The 16,860-nt window shown below is 34.5% G+C and overlaps 1 protein-coding gene across 2 annotated transcripts in view; it reads left to right on the plus strand.

Moving 5' to 3' along the window:
* The first annotated feature begins 11,015 nt into the window (after positions 1-11,015).
* The window catches only part of CDH10 (cadherin 10), a 92,081-nt gene continuing 86,236 nt past the window's right edge, over positions 11,016-16,860 (plus strand). For both annotated transcript variants that reach the window (XM_052703707.1, XM_052703709.1), the window contains exon 1: positions 11,016-11,472. The gene's annotated coding sequence lies outside the window, so the exon portion shown is untranslated. The remainder of the gene's footprint in view (positions 11,473-16,860) is intronic.

The following is a 16,860-nucleotide window of genomic DNA, read 5'->3' on the forward strand; positions in this document are numbered from 1 at the left end:
CATTTTTTCTTTATTTAAAAGCAAAAAACTATTTAATAACTAACTACTTAAAAAATATTCAATGAATGATATTCTGCTCTTCGAATGATATTCTGCTCTTCAGGGTTCTGTTCTTTTGTCCACATATCTTAATTACTAATTCGGTGTATGTCATTTGTGACAAAATTAATATTAAAAACTATTTTCTTGTTCCTAAAAAACTGTGCTAATAGTCTCCCGTAGGCCTTCATTATACCTTATAACTTCATGTTATGCTGCACAGTAGCATAATTAAAAAATGTCAGAACTTGGAACTCTCGAATCCTTGCTTTCTTGGGGATGAGAATGGAGCACGATAAATGACCTAATGAGAGAGTGTACCCAAGCCTCTTGGCTGCTGTCCAGTTTGCAGATAAGCTGTAAAAGGCTGTTGGCTGTTTTGGGTCTTCCTTATTTAGGTTATTTTTATTTATTTATTTATTTTATGTTGCTGTCCTGAGGCTAAAATTTTACGGTCTTTTAGAAAGATGTATGCAAAATTCATTTCATGCTACGTTGTGACATTTTTGAAAGAAAGGAGAAAGCATTAAATGACTGAAGTGTGAATAACCATTTGCAGGTTTATATTAGTATTCTTGCCATATTGTGATGAAATTATGAAGGGTCAGTTCTAGAAGGTAAATTCACTGCCTATAAATTTAAGGTCACTTCCTGACTCCTGTATAAATACCTCATTAAAGAGGAAAATATTTCTAGAAATGTACTTGTATTTTATTCAGTATATTCCTGCTCATGCATCAGTATATTTTTCAAAAGCTAAGAAATAACATTCTAGTGAAAAATATGTATATAAAGCCCAGAAAATCCTGAATTTTGCTATCTACTTTTCAAATGATATCAAAGTAACGATTCCTAAGCTTCAAGTAATAATGAAAACAGTTCACATCTGTTGTTTTCAATATATGTAACAAAACACAAAAATAACACTTTCATCTTTAGTTATGCCTGAAAATGTGCAATTTATTAAAAAAAAAAAAAAAAAAAAAAAAGCATAGAGTTGCACATAAATAAATGTAAGTTAACACATAATGGTCTTAAAATATTTTTTAAGTGTTAAACTGTGTTCAACTTATTCTACCTGCAATATTTTTCTCTTGTATCATTCCAACTTAGCCACAAAAACCAACAAGGAACAAGTAGAATATGTGTTGTTTTTTTTTTTCCACTCTGTTTAAGTACAAACAAACATAAACAATTAAAAAGAAAAGAAAAAAAGAAAAAAATATCTACTCATCAGATTTCATAGGCAGTGTTCTGTGCCAACATTTGTTCAACCATTTTTATTTTGGCATCAGATGCTCTGCTGTCACCGAAGCAAAATCTCTTCTCCTTTTCTGTTGAGTCTGCCAACAAGGTTGCTACTCTAATTAGTACCAAAACTGACTTTTATATGTACATATTTATGATATTACTACTTATCCATTGGGCAGCTGTCCAATGCAATAGCATGATTTTATGTAAACCACTAATTGGACATTAGATGGTGATGATTTCTTATCTTAAATAAAAACTAAATTTTAGTGTAAGTTATTTGCATTGTCCTGTTATCTATTATTTATTTTGTTTTTTTTCTGATGATGCTCTCTTATAAAACTAGACTTGTCTATAGCTATTGCGTGATATTGAATTGTGATTTAGTATTCTGTTATTTTAAAGTTGTCTTTTGATAATTAGCATGCTTCTTTTTTCAGAAAGCCTAATGATGAAAGTACAGTGTGCAGTGCAGATGCTGATCTTTCAGCTGGACTTAGTATAAGACAGTTACAGTTGAAAATGAGACATTCTTTCAGTGACACTCCAGTAGAATTCTTCTCTCAATTACAAGAAAGATCAGACTTCAAGTTTGGAGAAGAAGCAACTGTGTCAATCTAAATCTGGATGTGAACATTGGTTAACTTCAGGTAATTTGCCCCTGGAGTTAGACTCGAGCACACATCAGTACTTTGAAGTCCTTTCTGCTGGATGCTGATGGAGTTTTGTGTCTCTTCGGCATCCCACTCCAACTATGTGCAAGAACTCTAACCTATGGTGTTATTTCATACTCAAATTGCTATAAGTCTCCTGCCTGATCTGTCTCTGGAATTGCATTTGTAATAGAGGAACTGGTGATTTGACTAAGTTTCACAGAGTGGAGGTAGAGAAAAGATGTAAAAAGATGAATATAAATGTTAGAAAACAAACAGTTCAGTTCCGCAGACATTGATGATGATGGTTTTGCAAACCCTAATGAGTGTTCTGCCTTTGATATTTTTTCCCTCATTCTCAGAGAAAAATATTTCTATTCCTGTGGCAAAGTTGTTTGTTCACCCTGGGGAAGCTTAAAACATGCTACCACAAAAAATGAAGGATGCTGTATGCAATAGCAGGTACATAGTTATAGAACAAATGCAGAGTTTCAGTGAATTATCTGGCAATACTTTTCTCTTAAGTGTGATCTTTCTATTTTATGGTGGCCTGTTGTTGAGCTTTTCTCATAGTAAATCATACAAATGAGAGATTTAGTTTTGTGATTGTGGACTTAAATGTAAAGTTCACTGTTAACCTCAGGTACACGTTTTTACTCTAGTGCCTTGTTTCCTTTACAAAAAGAATAATAAAACTGCTTTTGAAAAATCTAGTATAAATTCTATTGTTTGTCACAAGTCTTTTAACATCCTTCTCTATGTAACTTCTTTTGTTTTAGAATGTGGCTTTTGCATCCCTCCCCTTTTCTTTTTCTTATTTCAAATCACAAATTTATCAATAAAACTGAATAGTAGTCTTGTTTTCACAGTACTTTCACTCCTTCCAAGTGTTTGACTTGAAAATATTTATTTGTAGTTCTTAGCACTTTAGTTATTTCTTTTTGTTCTTTGAATCTTGATTTAGAAACATAAATAGGTAGTACCTAGTGCAAGCATAACCTAGATATGACTATTTAACTGATTAATACAAGCGTCGAAGGTGAAGAGAAGGACAGTCTTGGTAATCTGATGCAGCTGCTAAGCCTTTTCCTTCTATTGTCATGGCCTAACCTAAATGGCAGAGGGCAAAGTATTTAATATCTCCTGGTGCTTCAGTTTCTCTAAAGACACTGGGGACAGTAATGGCCTTAAGGATGTCCTCGTGAGGAGGAATTCATCATTACCTGTGAAAAGGTCAGATCTCCTGACAGTCCAAGCAGAAAGGAAAAAAATAATTGTAGTCTTCTAGACTACGTGGAAGTGGTTGCATTGTCAAAGTGCACTAACCTAGGCAATAGAAAATTCTTATTCACATTTCTATCATGGGTTAATTTTACAGTATTTTTTTTCACCAGCTGTGTGTCCTCTTTCTGTGCAGACTATCTGATTATGTTTAAGGTCTCACACACTGGAGTACTAGCTTTCTGAGGTCCCTGTCAAAATGCAAGCAACTTGAAATCTTCTAATGTTAAAGTTAGGACATACTGAAAATATTGTCTATCTGGGAAAGGCATTATATTAAGACATAGTAGATGAAAGAAGGAACATATGGTGAGATGTAGACTGGAGGACTGCTCCAAGAATTCTGATCAGGGATAGCCCCAAGATCAGATCAAGAAATAATATATTCCAGTATGATGGAATTCTAGAGTTTAATGGAGCCAAAGGTACAAAACTTGGCTTTGTCTTTCAAGAAACAAACAAAAATACCTTAAGTAGTGTATTTGTATTAGTATGTTTGGTTTTGCTGTACTTTGCAATTAAAATCATTTGTTTCTGACACTTTCTGCATCCCAAATGCATAAGATTTTTTGCAATAATTATGTACCCCATTGAAAACAACTCTTACAGAGAATCCTGACTGCTTCTGCATTCTGAACATCACATTTCTAAGCTAGTCTGCTTTTGCTCTAAAGGAATAAAAAGTGCGATTTCAAAGTGCTGATTCCAATCCTTTTGCTTGGAGATTTCTGCTACTGATAATAGGATAACATACATGCACCTACTACTGTCATATTGTTCTAAACTGAATTATACTCAAGATTTTTGTTTCTGTTATGGATAGAATTATAGCCTGAACTGTTTGTATCTTGAACCCACATAGGTCTTGTAGACATCATCCTGGATTTTGTTTTTACTGTTTTTTTTGATAGGACATTTGAACTATTGCATGTGTGTTGTTAGAAAACTTCCCTCTCTTTAACAATTAAGTTTATCCCTGTGCAATTATAGATATCAACATGAAAATGCTTAGGCTTGCAGCATAAGAACTGATATCTGAATCGGTTGCTAATAAGAAAAAAAATATTTATCAACTGCAGTCACTCCATAGCTTGATATTCTCAGTCAGAACAGGAATTCTCACCTAGTTCCTACTCTGAGCCCTACTGAGGACAAGTTTCAAAATAAAGGCTGAGTGCAAGCACAAGGCTAGAGTGCTGATTACACTGTATAGGTGAAAAATCAGGAGGAATGAATAAGACTTGCTGGTTGCAACTGGATTCAGAAACTGCAGTTTGTTTACAATCTGTTAGGGAAGAACTGGGGATGGAGGAGTGGAAATAATTGTTTTGTTTTGTTCTGGCTCCATGTGGATTGTGCCTTCTTACTATCACTCTCTGTTCATTGGACAAAATCATTCTTGCAAGTGTATCACTTTGTGTATTGAAAGCTTGACTCATATGAGGGATAAAAAAGAAAAAATAGGCCCTTTCTTGATCTTACAACTCTTCTGCTATCGTAACTTCAAGACGTATTCCTTGATAAACCACAAGAGAAGAGTTATTTGTAATCTGCTAAGGCTGGAAAGAGACTTAATGTGTATCTGTATCCTTCTAATTGCATGTGGACACTTCAATGAATAAAAGTTTTAAAAGTTCTGAATTCTAATATGATGAAGACATATTATAAACATGTTGAAATGTAGCATTTAATGTTGCTGTTCTTTTGGTTGGTTGATTTGTTCCAATTTTTTTCAGATAGGGCTGTGATTTATTATCTGTTTTTTGTTTTCAAGAATTCTACAATTTTAATTCTTGGTATTAGTTAGATTGAATGCTTTATTTGATTTTGTTCTCGGCAAAAATATGACTTCTTTTGAAGTCTGAGCAGTTTGATCTAAAACTGTTTAGCTGTTCTTCTTAAAATGTCAGCATCACATTTGCCAAATGCAAAATTGACACATTTAATCTTTGTTCTTCCCAGTATATTTTCAAGTAAGGATGGTATTTTGTGCATTTGTTCGTTTTCTTGCATTTGCATATGCATGTACATTGTTATTTAAGTGAATTGGGATCGTACTAAGCCTCTTGATTTACCTGTGATGAGAGATACATAAATAACCACCGCTATACTATAGTAAAATTACAATCATGCAGATTAGGCAAACATCTGAATAAACCCTATGTATAAAAATGTTATTTGCCTGTGAACATAGAGGAACATGTTGATGTTAGAAAGGAATAAAACAACAGGCCGTTGTGGTTGTTTGTATCTTTTCCAGTGCAATTGTCACTAGATAGAAACTAAGAAAAGAACAAAGGAGACCAAATGTATTTCATGTTACTGTTTTACAGGACATCTTTCATAGAAGAATTGTGTTTACACAGTGTCATATCTACAAGTAAATTTCATCAGTATTAAAGCCAATACTAACAGGAAAATAAAAAATTGTCTGACATGAAAAAGGGGAAAGTCAAATAATAATTATAGTGTAGTAAATATATATAATTTTTTTCTGGTTTTTTTTTTTTCATGGCATTATCCAGAAATAATAAATTTTGTACAAATCAGATGACATCTATTCTATTAAAAAAAAAAAATCTGTTTAGTTTATTAATAAAGTATTAATTCCAGAAAAACTTTTTTCCTGCTCATGCTACCACAAATACAGGAGAATTGAAGAATGCTACCATAATCCATTGTGTTTTACTTCTATGGATGTTTCAGGGTTTTTTCGTAATCAGTGGAGGAATCACAGACAAGTTTGTATATGATGCATCTATTTTACTGACATTCTTCTTTGTATCTTCAGCTTGTGTGTGTATAGTCTTTTATAGTTATGATTCTTTCATACCATGTTTATGGATATTTTCAAGGTAACTATAAACTTATTTGTTTTACCAAACTAATATTTACTTCAGAACATTTGAACATTCTGATACAGGATTAGATCACTTATTAATAGTACAAAACAGTTTTGGAAGGTACTAGAAAGTATTCGACCTGGAATAACTAGTGAATGAAGAAACAGATATGGAAGGACCACAATGGTCCTTCAATTAGTAAGCTTGTGACTTACAATAACTACAAGAAATATGTGTTTGGGTCAAAATGAGATGCTAGAAACTCATAGAACTCTAAAAACATTTTTTTCCTGTTATGATAGATCAAAAGAGATTTATAATCAAAGTCAGGGCACTTCCTGGCACAAACATTGCCAGGGGCTGCCTGGAGAATCAGAGGAAGTAGTACTATTGTCAGAGCAGGAGCTCCAGCTGATATGAACATTACCAAGTGAAATAGATTGCTGATGTTGCTTTTGAGAGTGACATTTTGGACTGGTTTGATTTTTTTATTTTTTTTTATTTTTTTGCTTAGTGCACGTACTCTGAAATAGTTTGCTCTTGCTTCTTTCACAAACAGCCTTTTGTTCCTAGTACTATCTGTGTTTTCCTCCACAGCATTCTGGCTGCTTGACTTGGGATCCTCTGTTACTTTATTGCTACTGTCTCGCTCCTCTGTTTATCTCTATTGATTCTCTGTTTTTTTTTTTTGCCACTTTTTTCTTTTATGTTCTGTTGTCCATCTTTTCATGTTTTCTAATTGTAAACAATCTGTGTTGGATTTGTTGTTGCCGTATTTATGTCTGCATGGTACTTACATGGTAAATTCAGAGTCAATAAATACCAAAATGTTCAAACATGGATGCACACATAGTTATTGTAAAAAATAATACTAAGATTTCATATTCAAGCTTGCAGAAGTTAGGAAATGCTAGACTCATTTGCTTATCCTGCATCATGATATTATGTTGCATGATTGTGCCAATGCCACATAATTAGCAATATTCTCTTAATTAAAAAAAATGCTGCTTCAAAATTATTGTGTGTCTAGTTTCTGGCCTTGTTTGAAGCATATATTTATATCTTGCTTTTGTATAACTGTCTCAAGCATTTCTGAAATTCTATGATGCTGATCCCTTTTTCACAAAATATAATTTATGGCATGAAGACAGATCGTGATCAAAAGTACAAGCTGATAGTTTAGCAAGTACAAGAAAAAAATCTGACTTTCACAGTGTTTTGCTCCTGTAAGAGCACATGTGTTGTGGTTGTGAATCAGACTCATCTCTTTATTGAGAAACTTAGGAATAAATGAACATAACAGGAAAATACCTACGGAAGAAATCTGTCTTAAGTGAGTAACAGGATTGGATATCATCTAGTTCAAAGGGAAACATTTTCACTTGAGAACTTCTATTTTTTCAATCTTGCAGCTTCATTTGCAACACATTTTGTGGTTTCTGCAACCAAGAAGATATTTTTTTTTTTAGACAACTCTTGCCTATCCATAGCTTACCTAGAGGCTATTCCATCTTGTGCAAAAAGGAGTGGTGCTTTAGGGACTGTATAAAGGGAGATGGAGAGGAGTTAGAACAAATGTGTCTTTTCATGTACACACTATAATAATCTTTTTTTGGCTACATACATATAAACAATTCTAGAATTTATTAATTTCAAAGCATTTGATTTTTACTGTTTTATTTTTATATGCAATTTTACAGAGATTAATAATCAGTCAAACATGGAATAATAACAAGGAGAAATAGGATCACCATTTTCCACCCAGCTCACTGTTAGGTTGGTGTCTTTAAAAAATACACTCTGATCTCTCTTTCCTGAAGAAACTACTATGCTCTTTTACTCTGCATGGGCCAGCACTGGCTGGAGAGAATGCTATTATTCTTGATAAATATTTCCTGATGTGATACTTAGGAAAATGTGGTTAATTACAGTTTTTTTCTTTCTCTTTTTTTCTTACACCCCATCATCTTTCTACAAATTCAGCTTTTGACTTCATATCAGCCAAATTTGTAACCAGAAATGAAAAACAAGGAAAGAATCTCCATTGCTGATTGAGTAGGTATCACGGTGGGCTCATAATTTTCAGAGGATGAAGCTGCCCACTCTGAAGATGGAGTTGGTATAAAGCAGTTTCTCAGACCTTGGTACAGTCTGAATACTTCCATCTGACTTCTTGTTTCCTTTTTATTTTTTAAAATTTCCTTTTCTTCCCCCCTCCTCCCCGCCCTTGCCTGGTTACTTTGTTCAATCTGCATGAATTTATGTCTTTACCCTTGGTCTTCCACTGCTTCTTCCTTGTTGGTTCTTTATCAGAATATATCCCTTTTTTACTTGCTGACCAATATGAACACATCCTAGAGCCTCCACTCCTTCTGTTCCTACCTCTCTATCTTAATGTTATTTGACCTAATCTGTCCCCATTGGTAAGCTTCTCTGACTCAAAGGCCAGCTGTATCCTGTGGAGTTTCACATTCTGCCTTCAAAGCATGAAGGTTGTTTTACTTCTGTGAGAAAATTTGGGCAATATAATTTTTCCTCATTCTCTGAAATCTCAGTATCATTTTGGCTGAAATGTTTTTAAATGATTTCTGCCTGAGGTGTATAGTCAATGCAGAAAATTTAATCTTAAATAATTTGCTTGGTAAATTTATAAGCATCTATAAAAGGACTCTTTTAATGGGAAGTATTAGGCAGTGTTATAAATAGACTATGATGTCACCTTACTTTAAACTTACTGTCGTGCAGGAATAAGGATAAGGATGAGTAAATGTTTTGCCTTCGATATCCATATGCTATCAGTGTTCCAAAAAAATCCCCTGACTTTTAAATAGTTGATCATACCAAGAGGAATAGGAGTTAGTGAAATGCATGGTTTTTTGAGAACTGAACATTAATCCCAAGTTTAGCCCAGTTTAAGGGTGCAAGTGTGATCTGTGGAAACTATGCCTGAATAAATTCATATATCTCTTGGTACATTTTAATGTTAACAGAAATGTACCAACACACATGAATGGAGAGTAAGCGCACACTGGGTGACTCTGGAGGTCCTGTGCCTGAATAATTCTATTAGATGGTTTTGTTTATTTTACTTTAGAATTTGGTGCAGTGCTCAGTGTGCATGTGTATATACAAGAGTGAGGTAAATTCTTGTACACATACACCAACTTTCCTTTATTTCTCACTTCATGTTTACAACTTAAATAACAGAAGAAAAAATGTTGAAAGGTACTAAAGCTTTTATCTTAATTTTCAACACTCAACATTTTGTTCATTTTTCAAAAAGCAGTTCAGCTTTTAAAAACTACTTCCTAGCCATGTACATTAATCTCCACATCTTTATGTGTCCTTTCACTATAATTTATCTGTAGTGCCAAATTGAAAGTGCAATTGCTATTCTAAGAGTCTTCATCCTTACACTGCGTAAGTAGTGACCAAATCTGACCAAATCTGATCATTTTAGGAGGCAAAAATTCAGCTTGTAGACACAGAAAATATGGTTCCTTGGACTCCAGCTTCAGATCAAGGTGAGATGTTTTGCCCAAAAGAATGGAGTTTTATGTTCCTACTTTTTCACACATAAATGGGTCAGTTTGGAAGACAGTGCAGATGTCTCAATATTGTCAGTTCCACATGGATCATTCGGATCTGTGAATGTCTTTTTATCATAGTGTAATGTCAAATGCTGGCAGAGATAAAAAAGCTCAACTTAGATTCTACACTAACCTCCTTTCCTGAGAAAGAACTGAATGAAGTTCTTTGGAAAGCAGGCTCAGTCGCACATATGGTGATACTAACTTCCTTCTTGACAGAGTAATTGGAAAGGAAGAAAGAAAGCAATAGAAATTTCTTTACCATTGCATCGTGTGTATTTCTGTGCTCAAATATAGCCAAAGCAAATGAATATAATTGTATTTCTTTGAAAGAATAAAAATCCATCATGGCAGATAAATTTGCCAAAACCAAGTTGATTACATTAGGAGGTGATACTCAGCAAGACAAAGATCTTTTTTGTTGCTGTTGTTATAATCTTTGGGTTTTTTGTTTGTTTTTTTTTGGACATAAGAACCTGTGATCTTCACTCACAAATACATTTTTAAGATGCTGTTTAACAGACTTTGACTTTTTTTCTCATTTTTAGATGACATTTTTTTTTACAACCAGAGAAAGTTCTTTATGGCACTTTCTGGATAGAGCAATACTGACATCCATTGGTTTAATGTTACGTGACTATTTTTTAAATCCAACTGATGTACATGGAACTCTCTACAGTGTCACAAGTGAAAGGATTGGACTTGATGATATGATCCAAGGAGGATTGTGCTGAGTCCAGTTTGCTATACTAGTAACAGGTCATCAGCTCAGATTAGCTTAGTGGAAAGGAGCACATCTGCAAAATAGGAGTCCAAATACAGAGACTGAAAGAAAATAAATGTAGGCATCACAAGTATCAACTGGGGAAAAAATAAGAATGGAGGATTCATAGAGATGTTGACATTTTCTCAGATGACCTCTGGAAATGGGAAAATACCTAATATCACTTGAACCTGTCTTGTTTTATAGCAATCATAAAACCGGTGAAGCAGGAGTAAAAAAATGTTTCTAATCTAACAGACAGCATAGTTCAGTGAAGAAAATAACCTTTGTGGCGGTATATGAGCCCTCTGATGGTGTAATTTAATTTGGTACCATGCTAATTTCTATAAATAAATATATATTTTATAAACATTACTGAAAGATCACCTGAGGTACAGACAAGCGGCTATTCTTAATCAAGAAAAGCATACCACAAAAAGTGATGGTGTTCTCCGCATTGTCGCGACGAGCTAAGTAGATGAGGCTGATTGCCTTAGACTTCAAAAACAGAGAACCATTCTGTCAGTGAAGGGAGGGCGACAGGCTCTAACAAAAAAGCTCTCCGCTCGCTGTACCCTCCCACTGCATTCAGTTGCAAATCGCTGTGTGCTCGGTACTGCCTGCGCTCCCGGTCCCCAGCCTTCCCGCTAAGCGCTGCGGCTCGGGCAGCAGCGGCTGACTGCGCTGCCTTCCTCCGGGAAAAGCGAGCCGCGGTGCTTGTGTGCCCGTGTGTGTGTGTGTGTCAGTGCGTGGGGGTGAGTGAGTGCTCTGTTCGCTCTGTTCGCCCCTTTTTTCTTTTTCTTTCTTTTTTTTTTTTTTTTTTTAATCAGGAGCTCTGAATGAAAGCCAGTCAGAGGGAGAGCTCCCCCTCAGCTTTGGTTCTGTGCTGTCCAGAGTTAAGTGATGCTGGGAGAAAAAGCCTGAGTTAGATCCAAGTGGATCAGTCTTAGAAAATAAGAGCAGAAAACAAGCAAGAAAAGGACTCTAATAGCCCATTCTTCAGTTTTTCTTGGGTTGGAAGCTACTTCACTTTCTCAGAAGCAGAATAAAAGGTAGGAGTATTATTATTTGCACTTCCTTAAGATCCTTGTAGTTGTTGTTATTATCACTGTCATTAGAGCATGAGCAGCATGGTATTTAATGCAGTGCATCAGATTGTTCTACTGTATGCAACTTTTTACATTTCATAAATATGCCTCAGGAATAATCAGATGAAGGATAGGAAATAGATGCTGTGCATTCTCTCCTCAAAGTAAACCAATATCATATGTATTCAAGATTGGTCTACTAAGCTTTTCATAAATTTATTTTCTTTTTCTCTATCAGTAAACAGGCTGTCTTTCGAGCAGCAGTTTCAATCTGTATTCAGTTCTTGTAAATTCAATGGGAACAGCAACAATACTATTTGAATTGAAAAAGGCACAGTGTTTCACAGTGTGACTGTTACGGGCATAGCATGAAGCATGTATGTGCCCACACTTTTCCTATGCTAGGGCAAGTCTGTTACAGCTTTCACTGCTATTGATTTTGCCCTGAATTGAATTTCAGAATAACTGTATGCACTTAGAGGAAATGTTTTTTAACAAAGGAAATCCCTGCGGAGAGGAAAAGAGGGTGGATACAGGCAATATTTCAAAGATAGGTACAGGGATACATATACACAAATGGGAAAAACATTGTTAAATTTGAAATTTCAGTAGGGGAGAAAGAGAAAAGAGGGAGAAAAAATTTAATCTGCACCTGTGTGAGCATTTATTGTCATTGCTGCAATAAAATCCATATTTGATGTGGTGTTAAATTAATGCAGCACAGAACAAGTCTAAATCCATGTTCCCAACCACTAACTATTGGTGGCATTGTCAGCTGCATGAGAAATTTGCCTTAGACTAATACTGCACATGATACTAGTTGCAGCCATAAAAATCTAACAGTCCTTCAGCTTAAGAGAAGGCATCTGCACGTGCAATCAGTGACAAATAGCAACCAGCATTTTAAAACTGACCTATCATCTCTGTTGCTTCCACACAAATGGAGTTGTTTCCTATAATCTTCATCTTTCATTTCAGTAAAAGCCTTTGCACTAACCCAACTGTACATCCATTGCTTGTAAGGTTTTTTTTGTATATATTATACAACTTGTTGTTTATGTATGTGTGTTTGCATAAAAGAGTGTGAGTTTGTGCATGGTGTGATAAAAAGAGTTTGTGGAAGAATTGGAAGGAAGGGTTTGTGAAGAATTGTATCTTTTTAAAAATTATTTTTTATTTTTACTTTTTTTCTGAGGTAGTATTCTCTGCATTTACATATCAATGTTACTAGAGGGGGAAAGGAGGGATGAGAGACTGGACTGTACTTCTAAATATATAAATTCTTTTAAGTATGCCATGTACCAGGAATATAATGAATCTGATACAAGCATTTATTGAGATTTTCCCGTTACTCAAACTTTTATATTGATTGGATACTTTGTGAATGGAATGCTTGTCTGTGCTTTTTTTCAAGGAGGCAAAGAAAGAAACAATGAACTTAGGTAACTGGATAATGCAAAAGGAGAAGATAAACTATTATCCCCAGAGTTGAAAACCAGTTTTTTAGAGTCAGTATATGGGCTTGCATCAGGAGATGAGTACTTAGATTATAAACTGATAATCTACTTTTTGCCTGAAGGGGCTCTTCTCAAATTTTTATGTACATTGTTAAACAATAATATGAATGAAAATGTCATGTCTGTAGCCGTTTCTGCTAATTCTAGTATAGCTTTATGTCCATGTTTTCTTTGTGTGCTGCCCAGATGATTTGATATTCTTCAGTAGGAACTTTGTAATGTCTGAGGAGTGTTGAATATAATACAGATATTTAAACAAGAAAGCAGCTGAGAATTGTTGGTTTCTTTAGGTGGCAATGGACAAGATGTTGATTGCTCAATTGCCAAGAGTTTGAGTTTATAATTTTATAAAAATTATAAACATTTACAACAGTTTGCTACAAAATGGCAAAATCTAGCTTTGAGGGTGATATGTAGGAACTTGTAAATTCTGTAATGGTCTTGTTGGTTTTGCATCAGAGCAAATGAGTGCAGATCTATTCAAACTTCCTATTTGCATGTTCTTAGTAGACAAAGGATCTGCAAAGAAACTGATGAAATAGTGAAATATGCTCACAATACAGTATACAAATTCAGTTAAGTTATATCATTTCTATTTTCTTTTTGTTAGAAAGCTCATTGTAAAAGGCAGAAAAGATTAATCTGAGAATAATAACCACCACTGTTTCTGAGACAATCATTTCCTACTCTCAGCATGATTTCACAAGGAAACGAATGACTGAGACAGAACTTGTCTCATCTTGGTAGTTCTCTGCAGATAACTTAGTTTCTATGCATGTTAACCATGTTCACAGCCATGTTGCAGGTGAAAATTCACTATCCTCCAAGCAGAGTAATTTTGTATCTTATCACACCACTAGGTTGCAGCACTTGTGCAAAGGGTCAAATTTAGATAGAAATATTTTTGAAGTGTAGCAATGGGGTGAAGTTTTGACTATTATCATAGCGTTTCTAATCAGTTCATTATTACAAACCTAGTTTGTAAACATCAACACATATTAATAGAACTTTGCAATATATTTTTTCTTGTGCACTTGAAAAATCTGAGATTATTTGTTATTACATAGTAGATAAAATTGGAAAGGAAAGATTGAGTATTTGGACAAGCTAATAGGCAGAATATGACAGTCTAAGAAACAACTTGTGATTTCTTTGTGAGCCACATAAATACATATTTTCCATTACTGTTGTCTTTATTATGGGATATTTGCTTACATACTAGTTGGTGTAATGAGAGAAATATTGAAATTCAGAAGCAAAACTTCTTTTCCTGTAAACAATTGAAGTATTTCAAAGTCAAACATTACCAAGTGATTTTACTGCACATAAGCACACCATAGAACATCTTAAATTGCTCTGAATATTATGCAGCTATCAGTGAAAACTCATTCAAGGCATGGTTCACTGATAACTTCGTTGGCCACTCTTCATGACGCTCACACTGCAGATCCTGAACTTTCAAATCTAATGTGGACACTTCTTTTTGACAAAGAGTGCTTTCCTTTAATGTCCAACTTCTGGAGAAAAGTAAATCAAGAAACAATAGCATTCTGAACTCTGTCTTGCACTGAATATTCCTCCAAACTCTCTCAATCCCAAAGAAACTCCTCTGTTGACTGTTGTTTGATTTCCCCTCCCTGGATTTAAGCCTCTGAGCTTAAAGCCTACTGAGCTCTGAGCATGGTGGCTTGCCTAACATGTTTTGTCTATGAGTTAGAACCTCTACTACAGAGCAATGGTAAACTTCATCTCTGGAGAGCTGTTTGTTACACTAATCAGGATGTATTAGAAAACAGAGAAAATATCAGAAAAAAATCAGCCAGACACAAGCACTCTTGTTTTGTTTTGTTTTCCTTCTTAATTCTGCTTTTGTTTGGTGGCAAGCCAAAACACCACCCAACCAAAGAGCTATTGAGCTTATGTATTCTTTTTCCTGGTTTATTGGTTGAGATTTTAGTGGAGGATTTGCCAAAAATCTGCTATGTGAGGCTTTTAATGCATTTCTTCATACATGCAGTCTTTCTGGTTGTTAAACATCAGAACTAGTTACATCAAGTATGTGTGTGTGTATAAGGAAAAAGCAAAACAGAATATCTCTGTTTAGTACAGGGGTTTCATTCAAGGAAGCAGAATACTGTAAAAATTCTCTCAATTTATATCAGCTTTTTATTACTTCACTTTCACTGTAAACATGTACTTTAATTTCTTGTCTCTGCTAAAATACATGAAATAAAATTTAATCACTTTGTTGATAAAGAAAGCTATGCAGCAGAGGATGTGAGGCTGTAGCAGCATCTCAGAGGTATTCTCCAGCTTTCACTGTCACAAAACATCTGATGTGGGATATAAACTCAAGTTGGAAGTGTGCAGTACTACATCTGTACTCACAGGCTGCAATAAAGATGTGCAGAGACTTAGGAAGTTAAGTAGACACAATGAAAAGAACATGGCAGGTGCTCTTCCTAATGCTGTTCCAGTATACATATCATTCTCAACAAAATGCTTTTCAATTTGAACGTTATTATGGCAACTTCCTAAGAGTAAGTCAAAATGAACTTTGAATCATGTTTCAAACATTAAGAAATCATGTAAAGCAGATAGCTTGTGTGTGTGTGAAAGTAGGTATTTCCAGAATTCTGTTGCTCAAAAGCTCAACCTATGCTCTTTTACTTTTCAAGAGCAAAAAAATCATCTGAAATATTCTCTTATGTAGAGTTACATATAATTTGACACATATTTCTATACATATGTGTTGTTTCATAGTTTTACTGCTGAGATCTCATCATCTGCCACCTTACAGATTGGTTTTATTGTATTATTCTATTTCAGTGCTTTGCATGAAAGCATAAAGAGCATACATACCATCACTTAGCCTGATCAGATCATGATCCTTAAAAATGAATGCAATCCTTGTGAAATCTGCAGTGCTACAATACCAGATTTTGTGACATAAAGAATAGATACCAAAGTAATTTACTGCACTATGAGCAAAGCTGAAAATGCAACAAGGCTAGTATTCATCCCCTGCCACCCATATTAACATAAAACATAAATATATATAACTGAGCTGCTATTTTGTGCTTGTCAAGCACACTATTGTAGTTCATATGATATTTATATCTGTTTAGTGAGTGAAAATGTTATTAGTTGTTGCACTATCCTAATATTAAGCACAAATAGACATGTATCTTTGTCGAGGAAAACTTAAATACTGCATTCTGTCATTGGTTTGTATAGGTGAAAATAGTGTAAAGGTTATTTTTACTTCATCTGGAAGAGAGAGAGCTTTGTATCTAGATTTTCTTGAATATGCTTCTTATTGTAAACATAAAATAAAGTTACTGGACAAAAACTTAGGTTTTTTAAATGACGATGAGAAAAAATTAGAAATGAAAATAATTTGTAATTATCTGGTGACTACAGTCAAGCCAGTAAGAGAAAGCTTTTGTTCTTTCTAATGTTTCTAAGAAAAATCATTTTCCAAATCTATATTTTTCTGTTTATATCTATATCTATATCTATATCTATACCTATATCTATATCTATTATCTATCTTTTTCTTACAAATTGTTGCATGTTCTTTTCCCAGTGTCTTTTTTGTGGTGAGAGGAACTGTAGCCATAAATTTATGTACTGCACAAAACCTGAGACTCAATCAACTCTAGTAGCATTGCTGTGCATCCTTGCCTTTTACTTCTGTCCTGCATTCTCTAGGGCCAAGAGTTCTGTAATCTTGCTAAGATCTGTACTAGTACTGCTAATAAAGATGAAGTCTCCTGAATAGGGATCTGGACTCTCTTTTGAAAGCAGATGTGATCAAGGGAAGGGAGATTAC

Source organism: Tympanuchus pallidicinctus, unplaced genomic scaffold (genome assembly GCF_026119805.1).
Source record: "Tympanuchus pallidicinctus isolate F22 unplaced genomic scaffold, pur_lepc_1.0 scaffold5, whole genome shotgun sequence".
NCBI lineage: Eukaryota > Metazoa > Chordata > Aves > Galliformes > Phasianidae > Tympanuchus > Tympanuchus pallidicinctus.